At 44.1% G+C, this 25,135-nt stretch overlaps 1 protein-coding gene across 2 annotated transcripts in view; it reads left to right on the plus strand.

Moving 5' to 3' along the window:
* Positions 1-25,135, plus strand: part of CXCL12 (C-X-C motif chemokine ligand 12) — a 137,639-nt gene that overhangs the window by 43,268 nt on the left and 69,236 nt on the right. The window lies entirely within an intron of this gene.

Consider the following 25,135-nt stretch of genomic DNA (forward strand, 5'->3'; position numbering starts at 1 on the left):
GGGGCAAGACCTTCTTAATGTTTTGAGCAAGGGGCAAAACTTCAGGGAGTTGAATTCATTAGGAATTATTAAAAAAAAAAAAAAAAAAAAGAGGGACAGGGCTCAGGAGAAACGCACTGTGCTGCAGCTTAAAAAAAGGTTACAGCTACCATGAGACTGAAATCCTTATGAGACTGTGTCATTAACTCATGGGCCTCTCTGTGTTTCTGCTTTGCTGAACGTCTCTCTAAAGCAGTGTGTAACCTATAACATCTGAGAACAAATCAAACTGACAATCCAAGCAGCAGTGAAACTAGATCAGCCTGTTTGTTATTCCATGGCCAGTCATGAGAGAAACGTGGAGCTTGTTTCACAAATTGAAACATCCCAAATTATCAGCAGGCCTGTGACCACTCTGCATTTTTGTTTTTTATTGGCAGTTACTGAAGCCAAACAGCACCAGACCAAGTCTGTTACTTCATCCCTGCTTGGCTGGAAATGTCACTGTGGTCTGATTGTGCTCCTGGAAATATCAGACGTGGCTTTGCTTTGGAGAGATCCAGAGGCAACGATTTGTGAGTTGATCCCACTACTTGTGGGATGAACTCCTTTGGAGTCTACTGTTTGCTCTGGACCCTGAAGGACAGGCATATGTGAAAGGAACAGTGATATAAATATCCTGAAGTTTGCTCTGGGTAATGTTGTTTTCATGTCCAAATTTCCATATAATCCCTGCAATTTCAATAGTAAGTTTGGAAGAAGGAGAAAAAAAGTAAATAAATATTTTTAAAATATTTATGGAGAGTCAAGAGTGGCTTCCTCCTGGTCAGCATATCTGTACTGCATAAACTGTCAGATATTACAGGGTAAGGAGTGAGTCCTTCTCTTCCAGTCCCCAAAGAGCATCTTTGCTTACTGACAAGACAGCAGTAACTGGGCTGGGACAGTAGTGGTGTATTTTCCACAACTTCTCTTGAATGATTATCCTGAATTTTTCCTTCCTTAAACTCTTGTGTTTGTGGCAAGGCCACTCCTGGTCATATAACAGTACTGCTACCAGGTAAGTACTTTCATGACCAAAAGTCAGGTGCCCAAATGTGTGTTTAGTGAAAGTAATTTCAGAGGTGAAGTCTGGGATTGCGTCCAGGTGCAGTAGTTAGGGAGAATACGATTGTTTTGGGAAATGCACAGAGAAGCCCTGCAAAGGCTCTGCCCTCCAGTATCCTGCCATAAAGTGGTGCACACAGCCAGTCACTGGGGATTCATAGCTGTGTGCCTGACCAGCTTGTGAAAACTGACTTGGCTGTTGATATTTTTCCGCTGTTGGAGGTACCTGCCTGAGGCCATGGTGCTCTGCAGGTCCCTGCCCAGAGAAGGGCCCTGCCTGCATTGATTTCCAGCCTCAACACAAATCTGCTTGGGAGAGAAAATGGGAGTTCCTCTTTCTTTGGCCTTGAATCAGTTTTCTTGTACATGACTTGATGAGAAATTCAGTGGCTCGGGAAAGACTATGCTGCAGTATCAAGGAYGCTTTGTCTCACGTGTGTTAGAAATTAAGCCCTTCCCTTTCCAAAGTTAGTGTTTTCAGTAGTTTACTCATAAAAAGTGTAAAATATACTGTTGAAGCATTTTTTTTGCAAACCATGAGACCTAACTTTGTCCCTGTCCAACCATCATCCCTCAGTTGCTGAGGAGCCAGGGGTGCTCTGGCTCTGTCCTGATGCCCTCAGAGTCATCTTTGTGCCACCCAGAGGCACCAGGCTGTGGTGTGTTGTGGCCATATGGCTTTTGCCTTTGGACAGAGACTGAATGTCACCCTCAAAACCATGTCAGGGAAAATACTCTTCTTTTTGGTGTGAACTGATTTCTGAGTAAGGCTACCAGACCTCATGAGACGGGTGTCCCCCATGGCAGTTGGTTTCCCATCTGGCTGAGTAAAGATGGTAGATAGGCAGTGTTGCAAGCACAGGTCATGACTGTGTGCTGTTCCAGCCAAAACTGCAAACAACAGCTGTCAAACAAGATCATCGAGGGAGGATTTTGCTGCTTTGTTGCTCAGGCCATTTTGGGGGAGGGAGAAATGAAGAAGCTGGGCTTGATCCATCACAGGCTACCTGCATTCTTTCTGCACGCTCGGTGCTTCACATGCAATTCCCTTACGCTCTCTTATCAGCAATGGGAAGGTGTTTTWTTACTGGGCTGCTGCTGGCTGCTCACCAAGCACCCCTGAGACAGGAATCGTCACTCATGCTAAATTAAAGAGTGCTTGAGTACATATAGGGGAAGGAAAAGCAAACTGTCAGGAACTGAATCCAGAACACCTGACATTCAGASCTGCCTGCTCGACATCAGCCTTTTCCCCCTCCCACAACCAAGTGCCCCTCTTGCAGATGATACCTGATTTCCAGAGCTGTCCAAAGGAGTTAGGCACCCATCTTCTTTAGAGTGAGTTCCTGATATCAGAATTCAGGATTTCTGCAATTTCCCCTRACTGTTGCTAGCTCTTTGCCCTTGGGTACATCAGTTAACTTGCATTAAGTATCCTACTCCATGCAGTAATCCCCCCTCACAGCTCMGTGATGCTGCAGGCTCTGGAGATGTGCAGTTGCCCAAGTTTGGATGTGACTAATTGTGTAARCCAGGGCGGTATTCCTGCAAGCATTAAGGTATTTTCTGATGTGGTAAGGCCAGAGGAGCCCTGTTCCACACCCCTCCTTCCATTCAGGGGCTGTGTTAGYACAGTGCTCGTGCACAGACTCTGTTGTGTTTGTCATTTGAGGTCCCCGAGAGTAACTGGGGTGAGAGACAGAGGGTCTGTGGCTCCCATCATTTGCAGAGCAGCCCCATACACAGCCCAGAGCAGGGCAGGGGCTGCCTTCTCTCAGGCACAATGGTTTGAAGCTGCCCTCAACATGAACATTATACAGGGATTTTGTTTTGTGGGAATTGTAATCTTCATCTTCCGCTTAGCTTTGGGATGAGAATGTATGGACCTGGCAAGGAAGTGAACAGTTTGGCAGCTCAGCAAGCCTTGGCTGTGAATGGAAACAGATTGCGTGGTCTGCATCAAGGTTCAGGCTGGGGAGAGATGGGGTCTGTCCATGCACCAGTGGTCTGGGAGTATGGTGGGGCTGACAGGCAATGAAGTGTGGGATGCCTCTAGCACTGAAAAGTCTCAGACATYTTATATACTGCCTGCTGTAACCCCACCAGAACTTACATTTATCCTCCCATGGGGAAGGAACAGTCAAGTTCCCTCAAGCTGTTGTTTTGCCTCATTTCATTATGTGAAGCTGGTACCTGCCAGGAGGAGGTCTGCGTGTATCACAGAAGAAGCATTTCCCAAGGAGAAAGAAGTTAAACCTTTGGTATATTTTCCCACAATTACGAATTTTAGGATTATTGGGGAAATGTATATTTATAGTATTATGCCAACAATTATTAATGTTGTTGCAGAAAACATTATTTTCTGAAAAAAAAAAGATCCTTCAAATATTTGTTACTTACCTAAGTGTTTGTCAAACAACACCTGAACAACTGCCTGTGCTGAAGGAGAACTGTGTATAGAAAAAGGAGATGTGGATGGTCTATAGAGGGAATTTACCAACACCCCTGGTGAGGGAGCTGGAGGGGTCCCTGCCAAATTCCCTGTCGCCACAGAGCATCTGTGGCAGGTAGAGGAACACCACRATCCATTCAAAAGTGTCACACCCCCAGGCATTATCCATCCCGARATTTTGAGGCAGCTGTTTAAATACCTGTGTCTTTGAATCGCTTGTCCTTGATAAACCCCAGAAATTTCCTTTGTTAAACCAGCCCTGACTTTGACCTACATCTTTGAACCACAAGAAACACCAGCTGACATCTGTCTGCAGCATGCAAATATCCTGGAAATGGGAAACCCCGGTGGCTTTGGACAGGTTGGCTAGTTGCTTTTCCCTCCTGGAGGCACAACACCCCTTTGCTGCTGGTGGTGTGTGCCCTGAGGCTGTGATGGAGCTTTATAAATGTTGCCTTTCAGGCTTTCTGTGCCTTTGCTGGGCAGCTTATTAGTACAGGACAAATATCTGGGGACAACATCTATCATCATGACAAGCCCTCTCTGGACTGCCCCAGAACYATACTCCCTGTAAGCAGCACTGGGCTCCTGCTATGATTCAAGTCCACTCTCAGCCCCGATCTGTTTTTAATTTGCTGATAATGATGTTGTTCATTTCTTGGTCCGGGTGCGATTGCAAATCAAGTTGGCTCCCTGCAATTGTCTTGTTCGGTCTCTCCCTTCTGTGACACGCTCCTCTGAGCAGYGTTTTGGTCTCACCTGCAAACATGTGTGCAGTGAAGGAGGACCAGGAGGGATCATGACAGCTTTCCAATTCCYTGCTAATATGTTTGATTCTGGTGTTTGCAACATGCCAAGTTTGGATCCTGAGGATTGAAAGGCCTTTGGCAGGGGGATTGGAAAAGGCCGCTGGAATAATTAACACAGGAATGAAGCAAAGGCAAGGGTCAGGCAGCTTTTGCTGCTTTCATGCAGCAGTTGAAATAAATTGGGAATTGATCTCCAGGGACTGGGGGTAAAGACAGCATTTGAAGTCCAGCACAGCTGCAGCAGAGGGGTGCTCTGCTTTACCCTGTTACTTRTTGCAGGGGTTTGAGCCCCTCTTGGATTTGAAAGATACAGCAAACATGCTTCTATTTCTGCCCCACAAGAGCTGGGAGTGAGGACAGGTTTAGCAGTGGTACCAGGCCCACATGGTAGAGGAAAAAACCTGAAAAATTCTGCTACAGGAATGCYCAAGATGGCCAGTTATCCAAATGGCTTGTTGTTGGGCTGTGCAGGGATGAACCCCTCATGAAAGGGGATTAAACAATCTGGTTGGTATGAAAAGGGATTAAACAATCTGTCATCCGGTATAGATGACAAAGGTGGTGATTTTTCTCTAATAACAGCATGTGCTATGTATCCCTAGTTTTACAGCATCTTGCTTGCTTTTTCCCAGACTGGGGTCCTTGCTTGTTCTGGGATGCTTCTGAGTGTGTTTTAAAATCTCTCTAAATCCACTTGTGTTTTCTCTGTCTTCCCTACTATTGGTAACACTCTAAATTAAGTTTCATCTGTGAATTTATTTCTTCCCCAAAGAAATTGCTTTCTTCCCCAAAGGATGCAATGTTTTTATGATGACAGAATAAATACATGAAGGCAGATTCCAGGAGTGAGTGGAGACTAACAAACTTTGTAGAGTGCTTTGGAGTATCTCCAAGGCTGGAAAAGAAACCTGGATATCTAGGGATGGCTAATTGGCCTGAATGCTCCAGGGACATTTGAAGACACTCAGATTCCTGTCAGCTCATTCTTCCAGAGCAGAGCTGAATCCAGAAATTTTAGCAAAGAACTTTATTAMTGAACTGAAAAACAGGCTGCAGAAATAGAAATGGGACTCAGTAAAAAAGTATTGTAAACAGTTTTTTGCTCTGAATATGGCTTTGGGAGTCCAATAGCTTTGAGAAGCTTGGTATTCAGGGCAAAACTATGGTCTCCTATGGATATAGAAGAAAGTGTGCTTTCATGTTCATTTGCATGCATATTATGTATTTATCAGTTTTCATCTGCTAAGCACACATGAATCTGATATGTGCTCAGAAAAAAAGGATGGAATTTTATCCCTTGTCAGCTTAACCTCCCTAAAGCTGGAGAAGCCACAGGTGTTGAGTTTTTTTCTGAGAGCTAATGTTAATATGAAAAATTATAGATTCATTACAGTCTTGTACTGCTGGAATGGGTCTGCAGAGATCTCCTTCATCACTGTGCATTTAGGTAGGAGGGTTATTTCTACACAATGCTTATGATTGTTTGTCTGACTTCTTATAAAAACCCCTACAATATTTAATTATGCTGATAGTCAAAAAGTATTCTCAATAACCTCTTTAAATCGGCCTTGCTTAGAGTAAAACTGGTTTTTCTTCCCTTCCTCTTGGGGAACCTGGAGAGCAATTGATCATCATCCTCCTGACCTTTTAAATGTGAGAAGATTGCTATTACATCTCTCCTTAGAATTCTCTTTTGTAGACTAAACAAATCTCCTTCCTTCATCTATCCTTCCTGGGCCATATTTTCAATACCTCTATCTTTTCTATTACTATCCTTTGGACTATTTCCAGTTCTCTATATTTGCCTTTAACTGTGGTGCCCCAAAATGAACACAGTATTCCAGAAGAGTGAAATCATTGCTCTTGTGTTATATACACATAACACTTGTGATAATACATCTTAGAAGGAAATTTGTCTTGTTTGCAATGGCATCATACCACTGACTCTTTGAGTTTATGACTTGACCATTCTGTGCTGTGCAGTTGCCTGTTCAGTCAGTGAATAGCTCATCATTCTTTCCTCTGTTTCCGCACTTGAGCTTTCCTTTTGATGGTAACACTTTGTACTTGAACTTACCAAATTTCATGTTGGTTAGGACTATCTGTCCAATTATCAAGGCCATTTTTCATTCTGATCCTGCCTTTCCAAGGAGTTGCAGCCTCTTTCAATTTGTGATCCTTTGCAGAGTTTATAAGTGAATTCTTCTGGCTGGTATTCAGAAAGTTAGGACAGAGATGTTCATTCAGAGGGGCTAGGAAAATGGCTGAGATTTATAAAGAGGGGGAAAACTTTCTTTTCACAACCCACTTGTATGTGACCACTTAAGCAGTTGTGGTGTCCTTTCATTTTTGAATTATTAAAATAATTGGCTTTTTTTTAGCTGTGTCTTGCAGTTGTACACTAGAGACACCTTGTAAAAAATGTATGAGTACTGATATCTTAATGCTATTTCATCATAGAGCTTTTTTCCAGTCCCATTTGTAATAGAGATGTATTGACTTTGAAGGCCCAGAATTAGATCAGTTTTCCATATTATTTCTATTTAGGGAAAATACTTATTCTTTAGTTGAGAAAGTTACTGCAAAGGCATTCCCCCAGCTACAGGAGAAGAGAGTTGGGGATTGTGGTGTGTGATAAGAACACCATCTAGATCTATAACTTGACAGGCTTTGTTTCTCTTAACCGCTGAAAGTTCGTAGGGACTATCTGCCCCAGAAAAAATCTAGTTCCTTGAAATTTCCCCTTCTATATGTCATCAGATTTCTTCTTRTGCATCCTTCTAGTATCAATCCTCCTCTTTTTACTCTTTCTAGATTCCATACTAATAATGCCTCTTCCTGGACTGTGCAGTTATATAGGAGATGAAAATGGAGTTCAGAAAAATGGTGGGGAAGTGGGAAGATACTTAACACTAACTGAAGGAAAAGGGATTTCCTTGTTCTCATCCTTACAAATTGCTTGGTGCAAGCAAAGTTTCTCCAGGAGGCCCTGCAAGCAACATGTGCGGCAGACTCCATTCCTGCAGCATATTTCCCTGGCAGCATGCTGACAGATACTGCTCTGACCAGCAGTTCTAGAAACATCCCTGTCTGTCCAGCTGTCAGAGGACTGCTTGAGTATTTTCAGTTTTAATAGTCTCACCATTTCGTCTGWGGAAGGTCGTTGGTCCCCAGGTAACTATTGAGACAGACTGTAATTACCTCCTGTCTGCTGCACTATAAATCCTTATTTTCACTCACAGCTCTGCACTGGGGCCAGTCTGAAGCTTTCCTGTGATGTAGTGATCAACTTTGGGGAACAATCATCTCTACTGTACTTCTGGGAGAGGATGTCTTTTCTGAAAGCTACATCCTCCCAYCCAGATTTTGTTTGCCTAGAGATAGGAGTTGCTGGAGAAAGTTCTCTGACTGGGATGTGTGTAAGTGTAGTGTAAGGAACAGAATAGTCCCTGGTGGCTTTGCTATCTGTGGACTCATTACTCTTTGACCTAAATCATAAGGGTTTGTATTTAGGGGCTGCAAAGGCTCCTGAAACAGGCAAGCCTGAGATGGCAGAGCTGGGAGCAGCTGCCCTCAGCTCTCCCCSCGTGCAAGTACAAATAAGGCATCTCTCTCAACTGCTCTTGTGTTAGGTATTTGGCTGCTTACCTTGGCTGGTTTTGSCTTCTCAAAGAGCAACCGTGTTTGGTCTTGTTGGTGTTTGCTGGGCTTGGTTGGTAAGTGAAGACAGTGCAGAATGGTGCTACCTTTGCCACTCTTGAGTCCAAGGACATCTTGGCTCACACATGGACTGAGAAAACTCACGGTGCCCCAGTCAGCTCATCCTCACTCCTCAAGGACAGAGCCATGCAGGCAACTCCCTTGTCCTGCCAAGGAACATCCAGACTGGGATTTGTATGTGAGAAGCAATTGTTATCTGCTCTCCATAATCACTGCAAACCACATGCATTTGGAGGCACCTATGGCTGGGGGAGCCTGTTGTACAGATCAAGATGAATTAGGAGGATGTCAGGATGATCTCTGCACATAATAAGGAGAAAGAAACAGGCTGAGAAATATTGGAYGAATGAAAAAAGGGAGCAATCAAGGAGAAAACTAGTTCTGGGCAGGGATACTTGGCTTGGCTGTCTTCCCTGAAGGCTTGTTCCATTAACGTCTGGATATTCAGCAAAAGCTGTCTTTGCAGGGGTAAAGAGATAAGCAGAAATGTTTAGTTTAAAAGTAGCAGAGCTCCAGGTTTCAAGTGCATTCTGGCTGGCTTCCTTCTCCTCCCTCAGTGAAATACGCTGGCTTTTCTGTAGCAAAATATGTGAGTGAGCCTGGGACATGCCTGAGTTCCCTATGCACATGTGGTTCAGCTCCCCTCTTCTGATTTCATCCAGATGTCTTTTTTTTATTATTATTATTAAACTGTGCTGCTATTAATAACTTGGAAGTAGGATTGCTCTTCTGAATGGCAACTGGATACAAACTCAGAGCTTCATTTAGTCTTCATTTAATGCTGGCTTCTTCTTTCAGCTGTTTACCATCCCACTAAAAGATGCTTKGTCCAAAATAGGATGATACGAACCTTTCCTCTGCACCTCTGAGCTGACACCTGAAGGTTGTTGTTATAGTAGCTAGTGGCTACTATAACATATAGTAGCTATGCTGAATTAGTGGCATATAGTGGCTATGCTGAATTCTATGTATTGTTATGGAAAAGTTACTCAGAGCCAAGCCCTCACAGGTGGGTTGACTGGTGGGRCCAGGCATGTGAAATCAATGTGATGATTTGGCTGAGTTGAGGTTACAGTATTCACCATCTCACAAAAATGAACATAGTCTGTAATTACCCATAGTTTGCAGCATACACACAGGAATTTGACTCAGCATGCACAGGTCTACGGTGAGGTCCTCAGCAGAGGCAGCACATAGGCTTACATGTCTCTTCTCAAATAACAGTTTCACTGACTGCARAAGGCTGCTGCTGAGTTTATATTGCAAGTTTCAGGACATGTCTGGAGGGATGCCACTTCTTTGAAAGAGACATTAACTGTCTGCAGTTTCTGCTGTAAAGGAATCATGCTGGTTTCACTGCCTTGCCGGGCACCTTTGTCCAAAGTCCTGAGGGGGCAGAAGCTTGTAAATGGCAGAACTCTCCATATCAGATCTGAGATAGGTCTGATATTTAGCTTTRGCTACACTACTGTGTTCAGACTTCGGAAGTATTTTTGGACACTCAAATTGGTGGCCCTACCATTGAGTTCTATGGAGCATCTGCAATTCCCTTTGACTATAGGTAGGCATGCTGAAGTCTTGCAGCCTGTATGACAATGATCATCTGTTGCCAGCTGATATAGAGAAACCAAACATGAGCCAAGCCGCTGGGAATTTATTGTGTGGTGCCATGAGAAGTGAAATCGATGATCCAGCAAGTCCTTTCCAGGCCTGCATTCTTTTGGTTTTGAAGCTAGAAACATGAAACAGGGTGATTTCTGAGGACCTTATTAGCTTTGGCTTTAAGTGGTAGTATGTATCTCCTGAGAACCATTCATAAGAAAAAAAAAGGTTCCTTTTTTCTTAATGGCAAAACCTAAACACTTTGCGCAACAGTGATTTAATGAGTAGAATATTCCTTTTGTCAGGGTCTGATGCTAATAATAGACAGATGGCTGGCAGTTTGAAAATCAGTCAACACAAAATTTTTCCTGTATAARACCCAAACCATTTTAACGTAAAAAAATTGAACCACTTATTCCACGGTCAGATTGTAAATGAATTGGCAGTAAATACAATCTACTGACAAGATATGTTTATACTGCAGAAATCTTGAAAACACATATAGCGTCAAATGGTGCATCTGATGTTAAGTGAATTATACATAAGGAAAAAAGGAGGCGGGAAGAAAGAGCCTGACAGAGGGTAGGAGCGAAGCAGTGATGGGAAACAGCACAACCAACAAAAAGGGAAGAWGAAATTCACTGGCTTGTTTCTAAGAGACAGTTCTGCCAGATTCAGAATTAGTTAATAGTTATACTCCATACTCTGTATTATTTAGAACAGTCACTAAGAGCAAAGCTCTTACAGGTTGTTGGTTGGCTGCTGCGATCAGGTGCACCATCTAATAGTGTTAGATGGTCATTGATGTCCCTCCTGTTTCTTCTTGGGAGCAACAAAATCAGCCAGACTGGTAACAGTAATGTCACAGAGCCGGAGTGTTATGGAGAAGCTGAGGGAGAAGTTGCCTCTGGAGGTGTTTCTAAATTATGATGGCCATCCTTGGGTTTGGATTATTTACATTCCAGCCTTTTGTCAGGGTAKTTCTGAGTCCTCAGTTCATTACTGTCAATTCCAAACTCCTGATTTCTYTCCACTGTTATCTCTGACTTCACAGGCTCTGAGACATAAGAGTACAGTCTCTGTGGGGAACCCAGTGAATCCACTGCTTGGGATCTAGACTTGCAGAAATTCCCACAAGAACAGGAAGTTCCCTGGCATTTTCCACTGCTGCTTACTGCCTGAAACAAGGCATGAAAAACATGCAGGGTGTGTATTATAGCCCTTCTTCAGAGATATGTCTCATTGTCCAATACTTATGATAAAGAAGTCCCATGTGAGGATAGCTACACTAAAAAATTCTCAAGACAAATATTAGAGAAAGAGGCAGCAATATGAAGATCTCTTTTGTTCTTGTGTATGGGAAAAGGGCAGGAGCTTTTCACTGTCACAGAAAGCTCAAGGTGTAAATTGTAATACACTSTAATGCCTTCAGGGCTGCTCTTGGGGCTAAGAACTGTTGTTTGGCCTCCACATTAAACTGAATCCCCACACTGGGGAACAATGAGTGGAAAACACCATATTGAAAAGTGCAGTTTGAGAGAGATCGAGAGATACTGGACCTGCCTGGATTTATAAAAGAAAACAATCTGTGTAATAGCATTGCCTTTCTTGTAACCATTCTGACGGATAATAAAAAGCCAGAAGGAAGATTTAGAAAGAAACAAAGTAGGCTATGGAAGAACTGCAAGTGGTTTATTACAAAGAGTGTTTATGCAATAGAATATTATTTTTCAGCACTTCATGAAAAAAGATCCATTTTGAAAATAACAGCAATGATTAATTCTGAAGAGAAAAAAGTTTCAAATTAAGTCAATGAAAAATTAAAACCCCAGTGATTCTTTATTCTAGATAAGATGGAAAGAATATGAGCTTTATAACATCACTGGGGATCAAGAGCTGCAAAATAGTGAGACGTTATATCTGCTAAAGTTAACCTGAGTGTGTGGAAAGGATGGGATTGATCTACTGAGAACATTTAAGAAGAGTCACTGAGACTCACTAGAGTAGCCTGGACAAAGATAGGTCTGGCCAGGCAAGAAAAATAATTACTTTTTATTAAAACCTCCATTTTACCCAGGGAACTATGGTTTTGTTTTTTTTTTTTCTGCTATAACCTAGTAATGCAGATCAAAAGGCAAGGTAGACTCATCTTTGTGGACCTAAGTCTAGTCCTTTAATGTTAGCTAAAAAATGTCTGCAGGCAATGACAGCTTGCCTGTTCCCAAAACACCTGGTAGAGACCACATGTAGTTTATGATATTGAGCGGATACTAAAGGAAGAGTTTGAAGATTTACACATTGCCTTGATCCATGCATCTCTTTACATCTATTCTTTGAGCCACATATTTTTGACCTCTAAATGATGACACTTCTTTACCTTACAAATATACAGCATGAAATATTTGAAATAAACTGCAAAAATAGGTCCAATGATAGTGGTCTTGCTGTCTTGAATGCAGGCTGTGTAATAACACAGTGTATCTGCCAGACTTCCTTGTGCCCATTTGSATTTCTGGAATGGTAACTACATTGGCCATGGCTGTGAACAGGCTTTTTCTGGCTGCTGTACCCTCACACATTTCCAGAATTCAGTCATACAGTTCGGAAGTAAAACATAAATTACAGCAAAGGCAGAGAGCAATTGACAGGTATGGAGAAAGGGGAGAAAGGAMCTATTGTGTGAGAAGCAGACAGCTCTGCTGACCTGAAAATATATTATTCTATGGAATCACAAACCAGAGGGTTTGTGGAATTTGTTCTCAATTCACCATGAAAATGCTGGGCTGGGGCAACCATCCATTTGATGCGGGTGGTCCTTAATGCATGTCATAATTTACACTTACRGCATATACRATCCCTTGAAATTCCCTTCTTAGGRGGACCATAAAAACAGCRTTGCATGTGGAGCTCACTGGAGGTTTCTGCAAAGCTCCCCCATTGTCAGACATAAACACATCCTATTATTCTAGCTWAGGTCAGAGTTCAATGACTCCCCAAAGCTTATTTCAGTCCCAAACTGATCCCACTGCAGTCCGGGTGGGCAAAGTAGAAGTGTTTCCAACACCGCTTCTTTGCTCTGGCAGCTCTGCTCCGCAGTCGGAAGCAAACCTGACTCCTCAGCCTGCAGGTTAATGTACAACTTACCAGCGAAATCATCCTTGCTCATTCTCAGGCTATTTTCTGAAGGATTTTGTAAGCATTACCTAAGTTTCCTCGTCTCTGTATAGGAGATCCTAGGACTATCACTAGGCTCCTCTTCAAGAACAGGAATCGGAAGTTAAAAGACTTCATGCAGGGAGTCCTTGTTAGCACAAGAAATAGATCCCAGATGTGCCCTTGCCTGTCTGCTGCTGTGAGGGCAGAGCCTGGTCCCGGCCGCACCCCGTGGGGCTCAGCCCCCTGCTCCCACACAGATGTCAGGGCCATGCTGCTGTGCTGGGCACTGCCCTGCTCCCACACAGATGTCAGGGCCATGCTGCTGTGCTGGGCACTGCCCTGCTCCCGCACAGCCACTGCCAGAGCCACTTGTTGGGGGCTGGGTGGATATGTCCCCCTCCTCTGGGCACCGTCCCTGGGCCTGTCTCCAGCAGGGCAGCTGCAAGCAGTCAGGGTGAAGAGCAATCCACTCAGCCTGAACATGCCAGTCCTCTAGACTGACGCTACTCCTTGCTCCCTGTGTGCCAAATGCACTTTCCAAGGCCATTTGTTTCTTGCTTGTGAGCATGGGAGTCCCACAGTGACATCTCCAAGAAAGACACTGCTGCCGTGATGCAATGGTCAGTGCCCAGGACAGGGCTCATGGATGGCGAGTCTGGAAGCCCTTCCTCTGCTGAAAAGATGACATGGAGCAGAAGGGTTTACACTTGGACCAGAGGTATGGCCTCTACTCTGTGCTGGGGAGAAAGCACTGCCTCCCACCCTGGAAATAAATAGCAAAGGTTTTACTCTGTACTTCACCTCAGCTGACAGGGRACAACGCTATCTCTTTGGACTACACGGCTCTGTGGTACAAGGAATGGCTCCACAAGAGCAGGTGAGAAACATTTTGGCCACAGCTGCAGTTCAGACATTTCAAGAGCCAAATAAAGCAATAAAGGAAAAACAGAGAAAAAAATCTGACCGCAGAATATAAACAGAATAAAAAGTGCTTCTTGCTAGCATCTCATAACAGCTGGACCATAAGAAAACCAGGATATTTGACCTAAAATTGCTATGTGCATCAGCATTTATTTCTCCCTTTTAGTCTTCTGTCTCTCAGAATAAAGCAGCTTGTATCCTTAGATACAGCCAGTAAAAGACCAGAACAGCAATTCAAATTGAGAGATCACATGGCTGGACCTGCCCTTGGTGGTATTTTATCTCTAATGGAGAGAAAATAGCAGTGACAAGGAATGAACATGCACAGTGTCTTTTCCCTCCTGTGGCCTTCCCGGGGGAGCTTTTCCTGCTCAATTCGTGACCAACAGGCTGTTTCCYCTCTCTGAAATATTGCCCATTCCCTTCACCAGAAATTTCCTGTGCTGACTGAAATATTAAAAAGGCCAAACAACATGGGGAAAGTTTGTTTATTTGTAGGGTTGCATGCCTGGTTTAGGCCCCTCCTGCTGAGGAATTTCAGCTATTTTGCTGGAAATCTGGAGTGGGGGAGTGAAGGCCSTGGTAAGAATGGCAGCCTTGTGGTGATGCTGGCGACAGGCCGGAGGCCCAGCTGGTCAGTGGTGTCTCCATAACACAAAYGGGGATCAGAGGAGAAGAGAAGTGGGATGGAAAGGGGACTGAGTCCACAGGAATCTGCTGTGTGAGGGGCAGRTGGGGCCCAGGCCCATGGCCACCACAGGGCTCGCTGAAGGAGCCCACAAGGAGGCGGCTTGGGGCAGCCATTCCCTTGAGGCTCTRGCGCCTCAGTTGCACCTGGGGATCTCCAGAGAGCTTTGTTTTCCCTTTGAAGATCCCAGACCAGCCTCCATGGGGTCTCTTTGGGAGCCTCCTTGCATGGAAAGGCTGTGCTGGGATCTCTGCTGACCATGGCAGGGCCCTCAGCATGGTCCGTGAGGAGGGGCTGTACGAGCAGGGAAAGCAAGGCAGCTGCTTGTGTCCCGGGGCCATTATTTTCAAAGGCAGGAAATAATGCCAGGAATTAGTGCTCAGCCTGGCAGCGGGGCCTCTCTCAGGAAGCCYGGCTGGTGCAGGCTCCTGTGGGGCACCTCCCTGTGCCCTTCCCTTGTGGTTGGGGCGGTGGCTCCCCAGCTGTGGGGTCTGTGGGGAACAACAGCCTCCGGGGCTGCCCAGGCASCCGCCATTAGGGAAACCTTTATCTGCATCTGGGGAAGCATCTGTGCTTCCTGCCCCTCTGGGCTCTCCATGGGGCTGGGCCTGGGCTGGCTGACAAAACTCTTGTCCACCAGCAAMCTCGCCAGGAGCAGGGACATGGAGAAGGTGTGCAAGGACTAAACCCTGATTTGCCAAACCCTTGGGAGCATGAGGTGGCTTAGGCAGCTGTGTCTATCTCTATGAGAGAGCAGCTGGCACAGTCCATTTCAAACAACAGTTCATCTCTTACACTCCAAAGGAAATGCAGGTTTAAAGTGCTGTCTTGAAATAGACAAGTTAAATACAAGTAGTAGCAGCAGAAAACTGCATTGTACATCAAGATTGTGATGGCTGAAGCATAAAACCTGGCAAAGATCAACGTCCCTCTCATGCCAAGGGCTGCAAGGACCTTAATAAACTTACAGCTGCTTTTCTCCTGAAGCTRTAGAGAGACCAGCTTGGGTTTCAGCACAGAACCAAACTGAAATGATGGGCTTGCYGTGCCTGGTCCTATGAGGTCATGCTCCTGCCTGGATACCCCCTGAGAAAAGAGGCTCACCAGACTGTTCACTTGCCTCCTGAGTCTGGGGTCCCTTTGAGTGTATGCTGGAGTGGACTCAGAAAGCTGAGGATATTGGTTATGCATGTTCTTCATTAGTACTATTTCACTGGTTTGGTTTTTCTTTTTTTGCTGACAGTTTCTACAGAAAATATATTTTTATTAGAAAATATCATGAYGTTCACAAATTTCTAGTGTTGGATGACATTTAGGTTTGCGTGCTTTGCAATTAAAATCTTAAGTGGTTCCTAAAAATGAAAATGAAAAAGAAAAACCTAATGTTTGAGAGGGGGTGGATGTTTTCAAAAGAAAAATTAGCTGTTGCTTCTGAAAATTTATTTTCTGGCAGATGATTATATTRCAACTATTTTTCATTTAAAAATAATCTGCTGACCAGCTGTAGCACATTCATGTTTCAAGAAAAAGAGGAAGATCTCTACGTGCTGCAGTTTGTCTTGGACTACCAGAAGGTGGGAGGGGAAACAGTAGTCCAGAGGTTTCCTGAGCACTGCAGAGTGTGGTGTGAGCACTGCAGAGTGTGGAGTGGTAGGGAGATCCTGCTGGGCTGACACGTGTGCTCACACTGAGCACCTGCATCTACCTCTGGCACCCCAGTACAGCCCTCCCTACTCCTGGAAGGCTGCAAGGACACAAACCCCATCGTCTGCAGATGTAGGACAGTAGTGCCAATCTGTTCTGCCAGGCTGAAGCCACGATGTCTATCCCTCCAGGGAGGGAAATCTCATTAAGAGGTTAAAAAATATCAAGACTTGGAGAGGAAAAGCATAAATGCAGTCCCTGAACTCTCCAGTGACTCTGGAAATCACCATGACTATGCACAGGCTTGAAATTCTGTCTCAGCTTGCCAAYATATGATGGAAGGTGATGTAGAGGTGACTTTTGAAGCACCACAGCACTAAAATTAACACTGTCTGAGAGTGCTGACAGCAGTGGCCAAGCTGTGAGAGCTGCTAAGAAGTGTCTGACACCCAGGTGGTACCCAGCCCCTAAAAAGCAGCTGCAATTCCCACAGCGTGCTGCCAGAGCTACGAACTGCAGAATGTCCCAGGGTCTGGGCCGGAGGCTCATCAGGGCAGGGTTGGGGCTGCAGCAATGGGGCTGTGTAATCAGCAGCTTTCTCTTTAGTGAAGTTCTCATTTTATGTAYGGTTTCTTTTCCTATAGCCCTCTTTCCTTGTCTGTTTGAATGAAAGTGAGCATGTGTAGCTAAGGATCCCAAGTTAATGGCTGCTCTYCTGAGCATCCTGAAGCTCAGTCCTTGCTTTGTCCAATTTTTCCTCACAGGATTTTTCCAGTGAGATTTTAGCCTGCATTGTAGRTATCATAGTACCTTTGGGTTTGTGATAGAGCACCGGAGCTACAGAAGAAAAAAAAAATACCAACCGCCACAGTTTTCTTGATCATTTACAACCAGCTCTACCTCTATACATTTGTAAGCTAACCTGTGTTTGCCCAGAATGTGCTGTAATTAGTTGCTGTGTTAACAGACTACTGAGGTCACAAAGCCAGTGATTGTGCAGCTATTAGAGAGAGGACTGAGCAGGCCAGTTTGTAAACTTGCTCTTTTTGCTATCCTTTCTTAGAAATCTTATTTCTGTTGTGGTTTTGCACAGGAAGGCAATGGGTATGTGTGGCCCATTCTGACTGTACAGAGGGTTCAGCCAGTCCTGCCCTGGTGAATGTCTGCTAAACCTTGGCAAGCAGCAGGCATGAGCTATGAAGTTCAGGGAACTGCATCTTGCAATTAACAGAAAACTATGCCAAGGCTGTAGCCCCCTGTTCTCATCCAGATACAGCCTGCAGTGTGTGCAAAGTGGCAGGCATTGAGGGAGCATTACCTGTTGACAGCTGACTACAGAGGGTACCAAGGAATTCCAGCAAGTAAGGGGTACAGTGGTACATGCAGTCATGCTGCTGGGTTGCATTTTGCAAATGGGAAAGTGTTCCACCATTTCTSTGTGACCACTTATCAGGCTGATGAATCTGTCAGGAGAGAGAAATATTGAAATATGAGTATGATAAAAGCTGGGAAGCCATGCTGATGCTATTCCCCACACTTACTTACTTACTCTCCACAAATATTCCTGCAAGTAAAACTCAGACCACAAAAATGCTTGTAGAAAGCTCAGAGCTTCCTATCAGCACTCCAGGAGTTTGTATCGTGGCCAGCTATCTTCTGTGCTGTTTGCTTTGTTGAGAGCAAGTGGGCACAAGTAAATGGAGTTGAATCCAGCAATGTCACAGTAAGGAATCATTATGCTTCTCAGTGCTGTCGGTGAAGTGTGCTCAGCAAACACATGCCCTCTGGCTATGTGCAGCAGTTGAGTATTGGCACTGGACTACCAGCATGAAATCAGRTGTTGACCTGCAGCCCACCTCCCACCACGGAGGCACTCTGCCAGCAATCCTTTCTGCGTTACATGAGCTGCGGGCTCAGTGCCAGCAGGTCGCTGTCATGGAGCTAGGAGGTGCTCAGCACATTTCCCAGGCAGGAACGAAAAGCCTTATGTCCTGTTCAAACTTCATTTAGGATGGGGATATCTCCTAATCTGGGCTGCTGTCAGGGTTAGCCAGCACTCCTTTCCCCTTCATTCTCACCGTGTATCACATGAGCTGCCAGTCARCACCACAGTTGGCTACCTGCTCCTGTTTGCTAGCACCTGGTACACTTCAAATCTGGCCAAACTTGTAAGATGWTGGTTTTGCCAGTCAGTCAGTGTATCTGAAACTCAGTTATGGTCTCCGTGCCCTGTACCTTCATGTGTGGGAGGAMACAGCACTTCATTCTAGGAGGTGGCAGTGTCTCAGAGGACTCTGGCTTCATTTGTGTGAGGCAGTGGCTTTTTCTTYCTGTATCTGTACAGCATCAAGCACAGAAAGGGGCCTGGCCTGAAACTGGTGTACCTATGTGGCATCATATTAGTAGTAACTATAGAAGCATGTGATATTTGTCAGGGAAAAGCACAATAATCTACTCTGATTTTTTGTATTTGGCTATATGCATTGCTGGAAATTTTGCAAAAACCTAGCCTATATAAACTGCCTTAAATGTAAACCAGATACTGTCAATTTAGGGCATTTGTAGTGGTGGTGTAAACTGAGCCAGAAATGCTGAGCTGTGAGTCCAGGAGACAGCCAAAATGCAGCCAAAAGTATTTTCTCTGTGTTTAATTTARTACAAGTGTGACTGGATAGGTACCAAACTGTGATCCTGGTCACACTCTGTGTAGGGAAACCTTAGGAGAAAGTGACTGGGGACTTTTGGTGAGAAATCACAGATCTTCGATCAAGTTTTATGATGAGATAACAAAAGTAGGTCAGCTGGTACCAGGAAAACCTATCCTGAGGGTTCCTCTGTTATGCCTGGGAAGTGACATGATAATAGAAGGGAGTTCAATCCGCCCATGCCCAAGCAGTCTGGAAACCATGGAAACAGAACCTGGATGCTTTATGCCTCAACTGATAAACTTCACTACGACCTTCAGTGTGGTACCTGTAAAGCACTGAGRACTGAAGATGCAGAGATGTGTCACATAAGGGGTTCATTCCCTCCCTTGAGTTTTATATTTGTATTTAAATACCTGTGGACAGCTACTGTCACAAACTGGGTGGGARGGGTTGTTGGGGACCTGTCTTGCTTTTCTGGTTGGCTCAGCACATGTGGCTGTGTGGAGATTRAGCCTTTTACAAAAAGCCTTTGCCGATGTAATTCAAGCAAGGCTTTAAAGGTGACCAGTTCCAGCATTACACAAGCTGCCAAGGGAGAGAGCTACATGCTAGAACGCTTCYCTTGGAAGAGAGGTGTGGTCCAAGCAGATCCAGAGGACTGGAAGCCAGACAATTCAGTGTGGAAATAAGGTGCAGAATTTTTTACAGTCAAAGCAAAGAGAATTAACTACTGAAATAATTTATTAGAGGCTGTTTGGGGTTCTCTATCAAATGTAGTTTTAAATGAAGGCCAGGTGTCTTTCTGAAATGCATCTTTCCAAAGCAGAAGGATGGGCTCATCCCACCACAGGGAATGATGTTCTCCAGTTGGTGTGATTCCAAATACCAGGCTCCTTTACTAACATTTCCTTCTGGATTTAAAAAAAACAATGGATCCTGTGAACAGAAAGAACTGCRTACTCTGCAACAGGGAACATCTCTKGCATCTGGGAAAGTCTGGCAGATTTATGGAGTTGCCTCTTGCAGTTTATGGGAAAATAAGGTGTTTCTTCATGTGAAGAACTGGAGGCTGGATAGTGACTGGGCAGGGCTGCTGAATACTGGGGATGTGGCTGTTTACAGCCTAAAGGAAGAGCTGAAACGTACTGATGTACACTGACTGCCTGCTGTGCCAACAGTGGATGGGGTTGAGAGGTCTGGTGGATTTTATGGATGAATTCCTGTGCTGGAATTTGTGCCAGGAACTGCCATGTTGCTGTAAGGCAATGGGATAGGGAAACATGGCTCCTTCTTACCTGCAGGTCAAGTCTGCAATAACTGTGTGAGAGTGTGGGTGGGRGAAAGACAAGGGAAAAGGAGACACAGCTCAGAGATGCCCTGATGGCAGGACTGAGTTGAGATGTAAGATTTCACTCTCATCATAGCACTGAAACCAGCTTGGAGGTAGACATCCAGGAATGCAGGTGTAGGTGTGTTCCACACACTGGGTAGCAGCTTGACTGCTGCAGGAACTTTATTAAAGCCAGGCTCACTAATTGAAGCTCTTCTGGAAAGAAAATAAAATCTAGGAAGAAAAAAAAAAAGAATCCTTCCCCACCAGAAACTATCTTTTCAGAGCAATGTCATACAAGCTGCAAAATCCATGTGGTCAGCAGTCCTGGTTCCAGCTGCCSTGGCGCCTGCAGAGGTGACACTGTGCAAACTGAGCTGCGAACGAGGTGAGAGCTGTGGGGGCACAACACGTGCTGTGCTTGCCAGGCACTGGCAATCCCTTTGCAGAGCATACTGTGCAGTCAGCAGTGTAGCCATGGYGCTCTTGTTCAATTCCTACAAATTGCGCGTCTCTTTTAAAGCTGATTGTTTACGGTTCCTACAAATTGTACATCTCTTTCAAAGCTGGTTGTTTATCCCTTGGCTGACTGAGGACATACACATAAGCCATGACAAATAATTTTGATTCAGTGAGCAACCTCTCACTTAACTACCTCTCCCAATCACAGCCATCACATTGGCAGACTTTGCTGACAGATAATGCTTCATTTGGCAGACAAATTCCTGACATTTACAGCTTCTGCTTCAGTTCCAGTAGAAACAGCCTGCATGGCAACACAATCCGACCCCACTGGGTTCCTGGCTCAGCTCATTATCATTAGCTGTTTTAAAGGCAGCCTCTAAAAATCTGTGTTTCCCCTCTCAGCACCTCACAGTGTGAATGCTGGAGCTGGTTTACAGATGGGGAAAACAAGTCACAGCAAAACAAGCTGGTTCTGGGACACTTCTTCACAGTCATCACTCATACTGAGTAGGTGTCTGAGACTGGGTTATGTGTGAAGACACATGTCATCCCCAAGAATTCCAGCCTACTGCCCCTGTGCATGAAATGAAGGGAATTTTCTACCACCTTGCTTGAGCTGGCTCGGGGCCAGTGGGCACAGTACTGYTGAGCAGCTGCAAATCACAAGCTGGAAATGCCGTGGTTCTCCTCTCCCAGTGGGCAGTGAATGTGGACTGCTCACTACAGCTGGTGGTTAATGTCCCTTCTGCATTCCAGCCCCTCTCCACTCCTCGCAGGGATCCACTGCCAGGCTCAAACACGCAGCCTCTGGTGTGTGCAATTCATGGGTGCCCATGGGCTGGCCCCACTCTGCCTTCAGTCTACTGCCCCAGGAACTGTGGATATCAAGGTACTCTGATTCTGACATTAATGCTTCTGACTTGCTTCATTGCATTCCAAGGCTCTGGATCACTCATAAGTCTTAGAGAACTGGATCACATTTCCCAAGATGCTGCAGTGCCTACAAATGTAGCTGGACTTCTTCATTTGGCCTATTTGCAGCAGAAAACACTGTGCAGGGATATTCATATGCTTCACTGTTCTCTGGTTAGTCTGTGACTTTGCAGCTTTCAGAGCACACAGTGGGATCTTCAAATATTCCCCAACCAGCAAACCAATTACCCCATTCCTTACTTTTTGTGCTTCTGTGGGAAGGAGGCAGACAGTTCAACCTTTGCATGAAATGATGAGCAGCAGGTAAGAGCTGATTCTCTGTCCTGTTCTCTAACTCACTTGTACTCCTTATAGCTATGGCTGTTGCAGTGTTATGCCATACTTGGTTTTAGATGCTTTTATTCAGCACCTTGGTCTGAACAGTGCCTGATGTTGAAATCACGAGTTCAAAGAAAGAAGTGCATTTAAAGAGCATCTTCAGGTTGCAGCTCCAGGCTGTGAGCCTTCCAGATCAACAGACTCCTCCACTGTTTTTCTTGCGTTTTGTGCCATTAAAATGCTTGCTTCATTGTTAAAACCAGATTAAATAAATAGTCCCTGTGTTTGCTGATGGCTGGTGTTGAACTTTTCTGGAAAGCACACAGGAGRTCACCAGAAGCAATTTTTTTCTTTTTTTTTTTTCACATGACATTTGAGCCTTTCATGTAATCACCTAACAGATCAGAATACAACTTCTCCTCCTACTGCACAAATTCTTCCTCTACTTTGCTCATGTCTTTCCTGGATGAAGTGCTCCTTTGAAAGGCAGCAAACCAGGAGTGCCCATGTGACAATGACAAGAAGTAGGAAGTCCCAGATGCCTTACCTGCCTTTTCTTCTTGCACCAGCTAATGCCCAGAAACATCACCAACAACGAAGAAAAATTTTCTCAGTTCAAAACTGAAACTCCTTTGAACCAAAAAGCATTATTTCATCTGGAGACCATTCAAAAAATAAAAAAACAGATTTCTATTTTTTCAATTAAAAATTCTCACCTGAATGGAGACTTCCACCAGAGGGAAATTTTCCTCTTTACTGAAAGCATTTTCTGCTCCAGTGTCTGGCCATGTCTGACTCTTCCCTGGTATTAGGAGGTGTTGGATTCACTTGGGAATATTCACGGGAGAGGTTTACGTGCCTTATGTCCAAATGGACACTTGGTGGCCAGGTGCCTATGTTGTGTCACAGGACAGGGATGCTTTCTGGGCTGTCTCCAGGCTGAGCACTGSCCCCTAACACACCAGTCTGGTGAGCCTTTTTTTTTCTTCTCCTGAGGCTTTGATATTTGCATGTTGGTGTTTTTATTATTCCTGGGATTTTTCCAGCCCTCTACATGTCGTCTGGCAGAACAGTCCCTGCACATTCCTACATTTATAGTTCCTCCTTCATTTTCATCCTGACCCTCTGAGTACAGAAAGGTTTTCTGCAGAGGAAATAAAACCTGTGTGCTCCGAAAGCTGCAAAGTCACAGACTAACCAGAGAACAGTGAAGCATATGAATATCCCTGCACAGTGTTTTCTTCTGCAAATAGGCCAAAATCAATGGACTTGAGAATGTTTCTTTTATATGACTTGTCTCAAGAGCAGGACTAATAACATTTTTACATGGCAGATGGGTTATAGTGTTTTTGTTTTGTTTACATGGCTGGGAACATGACCCATCCTACTTTTCATAGCTGCCATCTGTTGGTCAAATTCATTCCAGTGCAATCAACCAGGTCATGGTTTTGGTTTGTTGGTTGTTTTGTTGTTGCTATTTATTTATTTGTTTCAATTAGTTTTGTTCTGGTTTTCATTGTTATTGTCTCTGGGAATTTAATTCTAAACTTTTGGATCAGTAAGTAGAACAAATGTTTTCTCCTGCCTTGCAATGGCTGCTTGAAAGGGCTTACTGATGGTAGAAAATATTCTTTCTGCTTGTTTGCAAGTTTTTCAAAAAAATAAAGCAACCAAAACCAAACCTTTGAACAGGTGAGCACTCAGTCAAAGCAGTGGAATGATGGATTTGAAGTCTTCTCACAATRCTTTGTCCAGGTCAACAGAGGACAGTAATTAAAAGATCCATATCAACATGGCTCAGGTTTCAAGCAAATTAAGAATTCTTCAGGCTGAAGAATGCCAAGAGCCTCTTTCTCTTGAAAAAGAGAAAGGTCACATATTATTCCCTAAACTAAAGCTTCTCTCACAAATTCCGTTACACTGAGATCACATTCAGTCCATTCTAACTAAGTAATGATTTGCTTTGTTTATTTTTATCAACTGTCCTTTTCTCTGCCTTGAAATTGTGTTTCCATAGAATCGTTAAGGATAGAAAATACCTTTGAAGATCATTGAGAGTTTGTTAATAGGAGATTCTTTGAAAAGATGGCACCAAAATTATTCAAATGTTCAGAGCAACTCTATGGAMTTTTGCAGAACAGCAAATGACACTGTGAAAAGAAGAGTTTAAGTTTCTGTGGTGGTAAAAATTTAGGAGTGATTCTACTGCAGACAGCAGAGTCATTCAGATACAGGCAAGAAGCAAATCATGCCCTCTCTTTTCTCAACATGGGCAACAAGAATGTGCTTTCTGTCCCATGTGGCATAGAAGAACAGGATGGAGAGAATTGGTCTTTGTTTTGAAAGCACTGGAAATCAGAGACTTTCAAAGCATTTCCAGGGRAAAGCTATAATTTAAGAAGATTGTAGTAGAGTTTTTGGTTAAGCTATTCAATTACCTATAGAAAATGGAATTTACCATGTAGGAAAAAAGGCTGAAAGAGAGAGAAAAAAGTCCTTCTTAAAAGAAGCTGAAGATGTTGCTTGATGTCAGTTTCAGAGTGATCTTATTTTTAATTTCTACTGAGAAATTTGGACTATGTTTGTGTATTTTTACGAAGTCCTTAGGATCTGCTGCAAACTTCTTGTACTTTTGGGAGGGAATAAGATTACATTTTTATTTTTTTTTTAGCTCGAAACTGGTCATACCCTGCTTATTAGTTTTTAGGTACATTTATATTTCCATCAAAAAAAAGTTCTGATAATCACTGTAATAAGGCTTATGTTTATTTTGCCAGAAAACCCTGGTCGTGTTATAAAAAAAAAAATCTCAGAGGAAAAACAGCTGTTTTGGAGAAAAGAAAAAAAAAAGCCGAACCTGCTTGCTTAGAAGTGTTGCATATTTTCAGAACAAGTTGAGAAAAAGTAATTGAACTTTAAACAACATGGCCAACTGAGAATAAAGATAACAACCTCTTAGACTGGCTACACAGGTAGGGGGTGGTGATGGTGGTGCTTTTCCAATGTAAGTACAAATTACTTCTGAGATTTCCTATCTTTATTATCTTAGTTAAGGTAGACCAGCTCTTCAATAGGAGCCTGCTCAAAGTACCCAGGCACAACTCTTCCACCTTAAAGTAAATGTTCAGTGAAGTGAAGTTGMATTTCACACAGCCAGGTAAAGACCAGTGGAGAGCTCACTCTGCAGAAACTGAGGTCAGGTTAAACAGGGCTCTGTCTCATGTTTCACGTAGCTCYCCTGTCTGTAGCTTGGCAGAGGTGGGCACCAGATGAAAGGAGAGGAGGCAAAATGGTGAAAGGGATGATGACAGACAGACAACACCCATAYATTCCTCTTCAGATGCATTTTCACATCTGTTTGGC

Source organism: Malurus melanocephalus, unplaced genomic scaffold (genome assembly GCF_030028575.1).
Source record: "Malurus melanocephalus ecotype Western Australia unplaced genomic scaffold, MMel_1.1 scaffold_137, whole genome shotgun sequence".
In the NCBI taxonomy this organism is placed as follows: Eukaryota; Metazoa; Chordata; class Aves; order Passeriformes; family Maluridae; genus Malurus; species Malurus melanocephalus.